This window comes from Leptonotus elevatus, chromosome 1, assembly GCF_054856555.1.
Source record: "Leptonotus elevatus isolate MCC_2025b chromosome 1, RoL_Lele_1.0, whole genome shotgun sequence".
Taxonomy (NCBI): domain Eukaryota; kingdom Metazoa; phylum Chordata; class Actinopteri; order Syngnathiformes; family Syngnathidae; genus Leptonotus; species Leptonotus elevatus.
The window spans coordinates 54,878,546-54,889,312 of NC_141239.1; the positions used below are offsets into that span (position 1 = coordinate 54,878,546).

At 37.2% G+C, this 10,767-nt stretch overlaps 2 long non-coding RNA genes across 2 annotated transcripts; one reads left to right on the plus strand and one right to left on the minus strand.

The window, feature by feature from the left end:
• Positions 1-298: 298 nt before the first annotated feature.
• LOC147184680 (uncharacterized) lies at positions 299-1,927 on the plus strand. Its single transcript, XR_015095643.1, has 2 exons — positions 299-931; positions 1,620-1,927. It is a non-coding gene; the product is annotated as an uncharacterized LOC147184680 (long non-coding RNA).
• Positions 1,918-4,092, minus strand: LOC147184681 (uncharacterized). The gene is made up of 2 exons (XR_015095644.1): positions 3,182-4,092; positions 1,918-2,526 (listed from the first exon to the last, which is right to left on the minus strand). It is a non-coding gene; the product is annotated as an uncharacterized LOC147184681 (long non-coding RNA).
• Positions 4,093-10,767: the final 6,675 nt, after the last annotated feature.

The following is a 10,767-nucleotide window of genomic DNA, read 5'->3' on the forward strand; positions in this document are numbered from 1 at the left end:
TTAAGACAGAAAACACGTTTAATATTCAAACATTTATTAGGAGAGATCAAAACACACTACTTTGTAACTGAATTCTGGGGAGAAACGGTGCAGAGAAAATAACACTTGTTTTTTTTCTGCCTCGAAGAATGTTTGGGTTTTATTGTAGTTTTTCCCCCCCCTTGACAAAGGAATGAAATACACAAATGAAATTAAACATAGGAACAGTTATGGAGGTAAATTTGGTGCAAAACTAACTTGTGCAAAAAAATTGTGCCTGTAGAAAAAAGTCTAAATTTGTATCTGTAAAAGTCGTGATTTGTATCTGTAAAAAAAATGTGTGCCTGTAAAAAAAAAAATTTGTGTCTGTAAAAGAAATTTGTACCTGTAAAAAAAAAATGTGTATGTGTAAAACAAATTTGTATCTGTAAAAACAAATTTGTACCTGTAAAAGTCATGATTTGTATCTGTACAAAAAATTTTTTGTACCTGTACAAAAACTATAAATTTGTATCTGTAAAAGTTGTGATTTGTACCTGTAGAAATGACAACTTGTAGTCAAAGAAGTCGCCACTAGGAGTCACAAGTGGGTTTTCTGCTGCTGTTCAGTGACGTGAGTTTTGCCCCATTTGTCGCGCTACAAATGGAGCAAAACTAATTTGTACTTGTAGAGCGCCGTGATTTGTACTCGTAGAAGAAGAGGGCGGGCTCTGGAGGATTTGGGCGGGCTAAAGCTCAACCTCATTGGTTGAGCGAACGACCACGCCCATAAATCCGCAATTCCAAACAGAGTAGCTACACTAGTTTACGCGTCATTTTGGAAGAAGAGGGCGTCCCAGGCGTGAAAATTTCAACATGGTTCAATATACGAACACCGTGTGGAACAGCTTAAACGTTGGTTGACATGCAGAGCACTCCAAGTGGGCAGAAAGAAAGAAGTTTTAGTATGAAGGTAAGATTTATTGTACGAACATAGCTCGTAATCCGGTGCTAGCTAGCTAGCTCATCTCATGTTGTTGTCACGAAAACTGAACACATTGAAGTCACGATTTGTATTTCAAGATTTGAAGCCTACCAGTGTAAACATACGACCAATAGCTTGTACCTGTAAAAAAAAAAGTGGACAGTACTCAGCTACTTGTATTTGACTAACATTATATTCAAGCATCTGTACTCTTACTATCATAATAAAATGAAAACAAAACGTTTTTACTGCGAGTGGATCTTTAAGCCGCTCCAGGTATTTCAACCTCAACCCTTTATCCTGTATTTAATCATTTTATTTCAAATATTATAATTTATTGATAAATGTCAGTATTTTTTCAATGTATGCTTTGCAAACAGTTAAAATAAAAGGCTCTTACACTTTTAAACATACACATTTGCTTTCAACACTGAAGCCAAATAAAAATAATGCAAATGGGAATGTTTATAAACAATGTCTGTGTCTATCAGTATTACCACTATTTCTGAAATTAAGATGTGACAAAATCTTTGTTTTTTTTCTGGCTAACAAGATAAAGCTAAACATTTAACTGATTACGTATAATGTCAGTGGCTGTGTTTTGATGACACAGCTAGGAAGCTATGATTATTTTTTATTGTATGAATATGCTGACCCAATCATTCTATTCGCACAGATGCCAGCATGCAGTCAATCAAAGCTACTTCTTGATCAATCGCTAGACGGTGGCACATGGTGTGACATCAAACCTGCTTCAAAGTGGCTGTGAAGTCCAACAAATGAGAATCCTTGATACACTGGTTACGGTTCTGAGATAATTTCACTGCAAACACCTTTGGGAAAGTGAAGAAATTATGCTTTCTAAATGTCTTCCAATTTTGAGTTTGAAATGTTGCAGGAGTACAATTTAATCCATATTGAGTTATTTGAAATAGTCAGATCAAATAACAACATGTATCATTCAATAAACAAGATTGTGCATCATTTGAAATGTTTTATTTGATGTCCAGAAGAGCCGTTTCTGCATCCATCCAAGACGAGAACAGTATTCTTCTCACAAACAGAACAAAAGTTATTGATGGAGCTGTATGAGGAATTCAAGACTCACCAAAAAAGGCAATACTGCTGCTATCACTAAGACGAGGGAAATATGATTGGCAAAAAAAAAAGAAAAAAGCAGAACGACTAAATATATAAGTTATAATTGTTTCATGTTAGATGTGTATTTCACATTAATCGTGTTATTAATTATTGATTTAATGTAAAGCACCTCGAATTTACCTACATATTCATTCTTCACTGTTACATCTCAACAGTAGCCAAAAGCGATCATGGCAGCAAGTCGGCAAGTAGCCTATAACAATATATATATAAAAAATAAGACTAAATAGGTGTTGCCCATTATTGTAGCCACCAGAAAAAAAGACTGACCACTGCCACAGGTAGATCTGCAAAATAATTTTCCATAATCCAGTTTGATGGAATACCCCCAGGTGTCATCTCCTGTCTCTTGGCTGCTTTCTGATGGAGTGGGTCATCCTTTTCACTGATGCTTCAGCAGTGTCTCCAGCAGTTGTCTCCACCTTTTGAGCAATATTTTGAAATATATGAGATTCTCATTTAATTAAAAATAAATAAACTAACATTTGACCTAGTTACTTTTGTTAAAGTAGCTGCGTGACAGTGACACTGCTCACATCTTAGTAATACAGATAGACTGGCATTTCAAAAGCAGAATAGCCAATATTTAAATAAGAGTAATGTTACATTGGAAAATGTAACTCAAGTAGAAATTAAAAGCACAGAAAAAATACTTGCACAAATATTTGAGTACTGTGAGTGATGAGTAAACTAAGAGTGTAAGAGCAAAATACTGACATTTATCAATAAATTATAATATTTGAAATAAAATGATTAAATACAGAGGATACAGGGTTGTGGTTGAAATACCTGGAGCGGCTTAAAGATCCACTCGCAGTAAAAACGTTTTGTTTTCATTTTATTATGATAGTAAGAGTACAGATGCTTGAATATAATGTTAGTCAAATACAAGTAGCTGAGTACTGTCCACTTTTTTTTTTACAGGTACAAGCTATTGGTCGTATGTTTACACTGGTAGGCTTCAAATCTTGAAATACAAATCGTGACTTCAATGTGTTCAGTTTTCGTGACAACAACATGAGATGAGCTAGCTAGCTAGCACCGGATTACGAGCTATGTTCGTACAATAAATCTTACCTTCATACTAAAACTTCTTTCTTTCTGCCCACTTGGAGTGCTCTGCATGTCAACCAACGTTTAAGCTGTTCCACACGGTGTTCGTATATTGAACCATGTTGAAATTTTCACGCCTGGGACGTCCTCTTCTTCCAAAATGACGCGTAAACTAGTGTAGCTACTCTGTTTGGAATTGCGGATTTATGGGCGTGGCCGTTCGCTCAACCAATGAGGTTGAGCTTTAGCCCGCCCAAATCCTCCAGAGCCCGCCCTCTTCTTCTACGAGTACAAATCACGGCGCTCTACAAGTACAAATTAGTTTTGCTCCATTTGTAGCGCGACAAATGGGGCAAAACTCACGTCACTGAACAGCAGCAGAAAACCCACTTGTGACTCCTAGTGGCGACTTCTTTGACTACAAGTTGTCATTTCTACAGGTACAAATCACAACTTTTACAGATACAAATTTATAGTTTTTGTACAGGTACAAAAAAATTTTTGTACAGATACAAATCATGACTTTTACAGGTACAAATTTGTTTTTACAGATACAAATTTGTTTTTACAGATACAAATTTGTTTTACACATACACATTTTTTTTTACAGGTACAAATTTCTTTTACAGACACAAACATTTTTTTTACAGGCACACATTTTTTTTACAGATACAAATCACGACTTTTACAGATACAAATTTAGACTTTTTTCTACAGGTACAAATTTTTTGCACAAGTTAGTTTTGCACCAAATTTACCTCCATAACAGTCCATAAAAAGTTTGACTTGCATTCGTAGTTGCGTCCAAGGCACTTGCATTTCTTGGGATGCCGCCTTTACGCTCATGAGCAAAACACAGCCAATGCTTGACAGTAGCACCAAAGTCCTAGCCTGGCAATAGCCAGATTGATTTGTGAGCTTCACTCGAGGGAGTTCTCCACAATATCAGCCTGGGACTGCTCCGCGTTGATTTACTCAGAAAGGCGGGCCATGCTGTACAACACTTCGAGCTGATTGGACGAAGCAGAATTGTGTGCACGTCTACCTAACTTTAGTTTCGACCAATCACGGCAAAGGATGAAAATGTCATCACCGACATACGACTGTTGTGACTAGCTGATATCTTGGCGTTGAGTTTATGTCGTCGGTTTTGCAATGTTGATATGCGGATACAAGAGACTAATTCAGCGAAAACAGAATTAATTGCAGCGTCCACGCATTTGTCCACCGGTGTGGCCATGTTCGGTTTGTTTCTTCCCACGGCTACGGCGCTTCGTCACAGTTGCATATCCCTCCCTCAAATACAATGTCGCTCCGTGATTGGTCCAAACCACCAGTGGTTCGTATCGGTGGAAATCAATGTGAGCAGTACAAGGATTCTCGGGAGTTTGTGAACTCACAAATACCGCGAGAATACATCTTGCGAGAGCAAGGTTACCAACTGAAAGACAAGATTACAAAAAAGAAAAGAAAAAAAACAAAGAGGGAGAGGAGTTAGTATCCGATACAATTGATTGTTTTAGAAAAAAAGCTGCTCAGTTGTTACAGTAACTATCAGTAAGGATTAAGTAACACTTTTTTGGGGGGTAAGATTTTATAATGTTGGAGAGCCTACAAGATTTGAAAGACGTACTTCAAACCATTCCCCTCTAAGCTCCTCCTACTCCAGTCATTGGCTTTGCCCAATGCCACACCCCCACCAACATGAACGCACGGGCCTGTCGCACGCCACAGCACCGCTGGGCAGACTGGCTCATCAGCTTCTGAAGATTGTACATTGAGGAAATAAACGTTTGGTGAATGTGATCATTTAATTTTAATATGAATTCCACCAACACCGGCTTCCTCCTCATGATTTTGCATCAGCGGCCAATGGAGGGATAATGTAGCAGAACTATTTACAAATGCTTTCTTCCACCAACAACTGCATATTTCGATCCACAAATATGCGCAAAATAAGTGTGACATGAACAGGGCTGGACTGGGCATCTAACATATGGGCAGATGCCCGGTGGGCCGGCCTCTTTTGGGGCTCCTTTAATTATTATTTTTCTACATTGTATCCACTGGCTCACAATTTAGAGGGGCGAGGCCGTTAATCCATTTCGAATATAGATAACAAATTAGTCTGAAACATCATCAATTAACACCAGTGACAGAAATACATGTTAGGCTAAGTCAAAATGACCGGGCCGATTTTTTTGTGCCAGTCCTGCCCTGGGCATGAATCTGCAAATGTGTACACTGATTTAATTTGTATGCATAAACACATGGTTAAATTTGTAGATACATCTGATCTGTAAAAAAAATTATCTTTTGATTGGCTGTATTCTTACATGTACCATACTTAATTCGTAAATGCGTGCGGGGAGTTGCAAATGCGTGTTTGGAACATGTGCCTGGCTCAGATAAAACACATTCAAAAAATGTAGTATTCTATAGCTGGGGCAGGCAGATGGCCCGGTGGACTCTATCTTGCCTGCGATACATTATCAATGAAATTAAAAAGATACAGATACTAATAGCTGTTTTTGTGAAGTATCAATGATGATGTTTTTCATTGATTTTGGAATTGATCATTCTCTAATAAATAATAGATAATTGTTTGTTGTGTTTGTGTGGAGCCACACTTTTGTTTGTTCTTTGAACTTTTATTTCTTGGCCTCGTTGATTATCCACTTGCAACAAAAATATTTTTATTAAAAGTGTTTTTTTTATCGTTATTTTAAAAGTCTTGAGTGTGAAACTCGAGCGCCTCAGTACTCTGTCAACTACTTTGGTGTTAAGTTGCTTTAACTATTGAAGTAGATATTTTGCTGTGACTGGCACTTACCCATCGCATACAGTGCATTTCAGTCTACCATTATTTCTCGATACAATAAACATTGTCCATTAATAAAAGTCACAAGAAAGTATAAGGGTCTAAATAAGGCATGGATGACAAAGGGGATAGAGAATGCATGTAAAAAGAAAAACATTTTATACAAAAGATTTATTAAATTGAGAACTATGGAAGCTGAAATAAAGTACAAGACCTACAAAAATAAACTATTGAATATTATACGAACAAGTAAAACGGATTATAACCATGCATTACAAGAGCAGAATAAAAGCAACACACAAGCAATATGGAAAATACTAAATCATGTAATTAAAAATAGCTTAAAAAAAAGATTATCCAGAATATTTTATAAAAGATAAAAATATTGTTATTGAAAAATTAGATAATGATTTTAATGAGTATTTTGTTAATGTTGGCAGTAATTTGGCAAAAGAAATCCCTGAGCCAAGAAACAAACATGAAGCATATAAAAAAAAATCTGACCACTATGTGGCTTAATGCTGTTAATGATACAGAAATATTAAATGTTGTTGAAATATTAAAAAATAAAAAGTCCACTGACTGCTTCAATATTGATATGACATTAGTAAAAAGTATTATAGAATACGTTGTGCAACCTTTCACATATATATGTAATTTGTCCCAAAAGGCCCAATAGGACTCCTTCTTCAGTTTGACGGCATCCCTTACCGCTGGTGTCCACCAGCAGGTTCGAGGATAGCCGCCACGACAGGTACCAACCACCTTACGGCCACAGCTCCGATCGGCCGCCTCAACAATGGAAGCGCGGAACATGGTCCACTCGGACTCAATGTCCCCCGCCTCCCTCAGGATAAGGAAAAATTTCTGCCGGAGGTGGGTGTTGAAACTCTTTCTGACAAGGGATTCTGCCAGACGTTCCCAGCAGACGGTATATTTCCATCGAAAATGAAAATAACAAAAGTTATTCCTATTCATATAAATGGAAAAAGACATATATTCACTAATTATAGAACAATCTCACTGCTGCCACAGTTCTAAAAAATTCAAGAAAAATTATTTGCATATAGACTGGACAATTTTATTGAAAAACATAAACTTTTAAGTGAAAATCAATATGGGTTTAGAGAAAAACGGACCACCTCAATGGCAATCATGGAACTCGTTTACTAACATAGATAATAAAAAAATTACTGTTGGAATTTTTATAGATAAAAAAAAAAACATTTGATACTATAGATCATTCTATACTCATGAATTAATTAGAAAGATATGGCATAAGTGCATATAAATGGATGAAAAGTTATTTGGATAACAGATATCAGTACTTACAGTTTAACGATATACAATCAAAACACTTGAAGATTACTCATGGAATCCCCTAAGGGTCTGTGCTAGCCCCCAAATTATTTATACTGTATATATATGATATCTGTTGTGTCTAAAAAATATTCAAAAGTGTCTTATTCGCCGATGACATAACTCTCTACTGTTCAGGAGGGAACCTGAAGCAGCTTCTGACTACCGTGGATTATGAATTGAACACATTAAAAAACTGGTTTGACTTAAAACAAATTATCATTAAACTTAAACAAAACCAAGTTTATAGTTTTTGGTACTAGACGAACCACACAACAGGGCAAAATGATGGTAAATTCCATTGAAATAGAAAGAGTGGATGAAAATAAATTTTTGGGAGTAGTTATTGATGAAAAATTATGTTGGAATAGTTAGATAATGTCAAAAGGAAAATGTAAAAACATATATAAGGATACTCTCTAAAACTAAGGATGTCCTGAATAAGAAATCATTATGCAAATTATATTGTTCATTATTATTACCATATCTGACCTATTGTGTGGAAATCTGGGGAAACACATATAAAACAAATACCTATCCTGTTTTCAAACTGCAAAAAAGAGCCATAAGAATTATGAATTGCTCAAAATATATAGAGCCAAATCATTCTCGATTTATTAAATCAAATACAATGAAATTCTACGACTTAGTTGAATTTAAAATAGCACAAATAATGTATAAAGTACACAACAATCTACTCTGCCGTAGTACTCAGAAGCTGTTTGAAATTAGAGAGAGTCCTTATAACATAAACCCCTTATGTTATAAGGACTCTGGGGTGCAAGTGTCTACAAAAAAATTAAAACAAGAACAAATATTAAGCAAAGGTGTGTTTCTGTAAAAGGTGTTAATTTGTGGAATAATTTTGGAACTGACCTGAAAAGGTGTCAATCACTTACTGAATTCAAAATTTTTTTTAAAACCAAAGTTGTATTTTTTTACTTAAATCAGACAGGAACTGTTAAAAATGTATATATGCTGTAATTTCTTTGGATGTATCGGTATGAGTGTAATGAAAATTGTATATGTGAGTATGAGGATATGATACATAAATGTATTATGGTATATGCCTATGAATTTAATGTACATATGTCGCTGGCAAATGTGCGTATGTTAAAGTGCACTTGTATATATGATTAGGTTTACACATTTCATTTTGTTGAAATACATCACCTTATTATTTTATTAACATAAAACGAATAAGCCGTATAGACTAGATACGTTTTTAACTTCCTTCTACCCCTTTTGAACTTATAAACTCTTTTCTTTCTTCCTATTCTTGTTTTCTTTTTTACTTCAATTTATATTTTATACTTGTAATGTGTTTTCTCTGTGTTTATATGTTCAATAAAGAACCAAATCAATCAATCAACTTGCCACTTAGCGTCCTTGCCGTGAATCGTAAAGAGAACAGCCTATTTTCGGTAGCAAAACAAAACGAAAACTTCGTGGAGAAGGGGTGAAGGTATGGCCTTGGCCATGGCCTTTATCCCCCTTGCATTGTGAGGGAGGTACATTGACTTCTCTTGATCTTCAGTGTCTGGAACGTAAAAGAGACTTGCTGCGCAGCGTTATATGAATAGAAGTGGCAGGTACAGCCTCTAGCAATCGATTTAAATGCGCCATAAAGTAACTCCAAAACACTCGTGTGGGCAATGGTAGGTAGCAAAGTCCCCACACTAAGAAAAAAACAACAACTTCATTTTACAATATAGAGAGAAGCTAAAATTACTACTGGGAGGCGCCAGGTGGAGTGATTTGACACCACAAACGAAATTAGCTTCGAGCATTCCGCTTAAAAACAATTCTGTGTTGTAATATTAGGTAGTTTGCATGGGCGATAACTCACCAAACAGTCTTGCATCATTGTCTCCTTGAACGCCTTCTTGCCACTGCAACACTTGTCTTGCTTCCCTGCGCAGTTGTATTGACAGGCCAAGGCATTTGTCATCACAGTTCCCATCATCCGTCTGATTAGATTTTCCGAATTGGTGCATCCAACGACAGCCAGGCGATTAATCTATATAAGAGGGGATATTATTATTATAAATGTATTTAATTTTTGAACACACTTAAATTCCAGCAGGCCAAAGTGTCTAGTCAAGCTCATGCCAGTCAGTGCATTTGATCTTGGTGTCCCAAATTTGGTCATAAAAATATGCAAATTCAAAATTATTTTAATTAAACTTTTCCACAAATAGTAGATCTATAAGTTAACCACATGTACCACAATTTATTTAATTTTTGTGTGTGGTTGAATAGGTAAAGAGAAATACCAGGGAAATAGACCAGGGTGATACATTTCATTCAATGCAGTTCAGTCTGTCAAATAAATTACCATCTTTTGGCGGACAGAGTCATCCTTCTGTAGTAGCAATTGTACCTGATCGAAGTAGTCTTCATTGTTGATCGGCAGCTGTATGGGGAATGGATTGTTTGTGGCTGGTCCTAGAGTACCCTCTGCCAATAAATTTTTTTATGTACTGCACATCCCTAGCCAACTCCTTTACCACCACAAGTACCTCTGCAATGTCTTGAGAGAGAAAAAAAAGAAGGAAAAAATAAAATAATCAGGTGCTAAAAATAAAAACTCACTCGTGAGGGATCAGTATGGGTGTTCACGATTCAGGAAAAAAATTGAAATCGACATCATGGTTCAAAAACGATTAATCGTGCAGACCTAGACTACTTAAACGTTTTTATTTATTTTTTATTTTGGGAGAGAGCTCAGTATTGTTCATTCGGTAATCTTACCGATTCGACATGTCATCATCATTGCTCTCTCTTTTTGTGTGTGCGTGCATGTGCTTGAATACCTCCAGCCGCGTGGTGGGGCAGAACATTGGGGGTGGAAGGGGAGATGGGACCACCGGGAGATGGGCGGCACACCTGAACCCCAGGCCCGGCGGGGAAAGGTCCCGGTCGTCACACCAGCGTACCTAGTGAAAGCTAACCCTGTTACTGGGTTTGCCAGCTCGCCGACTAGCAAACTCCACCCCTACACTGTGGATGTGACCCCACCCAGTGTATATACAAGTGTGTGTTTGTGCGATGCATTAAAATTGGGAGCAGGTGAGATGGAGCAGAGGGAAATTACATCCCCCCGCTCTGATCCACCTGCTTTCCAGACGTGTTGGTGAGTGTATGTGGTGCATAAAAAAAAAATTGGAGGGGGGGGGGGGGCGCGGCGGGGATACAGATGGGGGACCGCAGAACTGCTTAATACTGCGGTCTGCCCCAACCGATGGCTCCCCACCCCGACACCCCTCCTAGTTGTGGAGTGCATTAAAATTGGAGGGGAGTTGTGCGGTGAAGACGGTGTCTCCACCCTACCCCACCCTCCAAAACTGTGTGTTTATGTGCCCTATGTGTCTATTAACAAAGTGTATTGTGCAAAACTAGTGCAGTGAGTTAAGAGGAGCGACCAGCA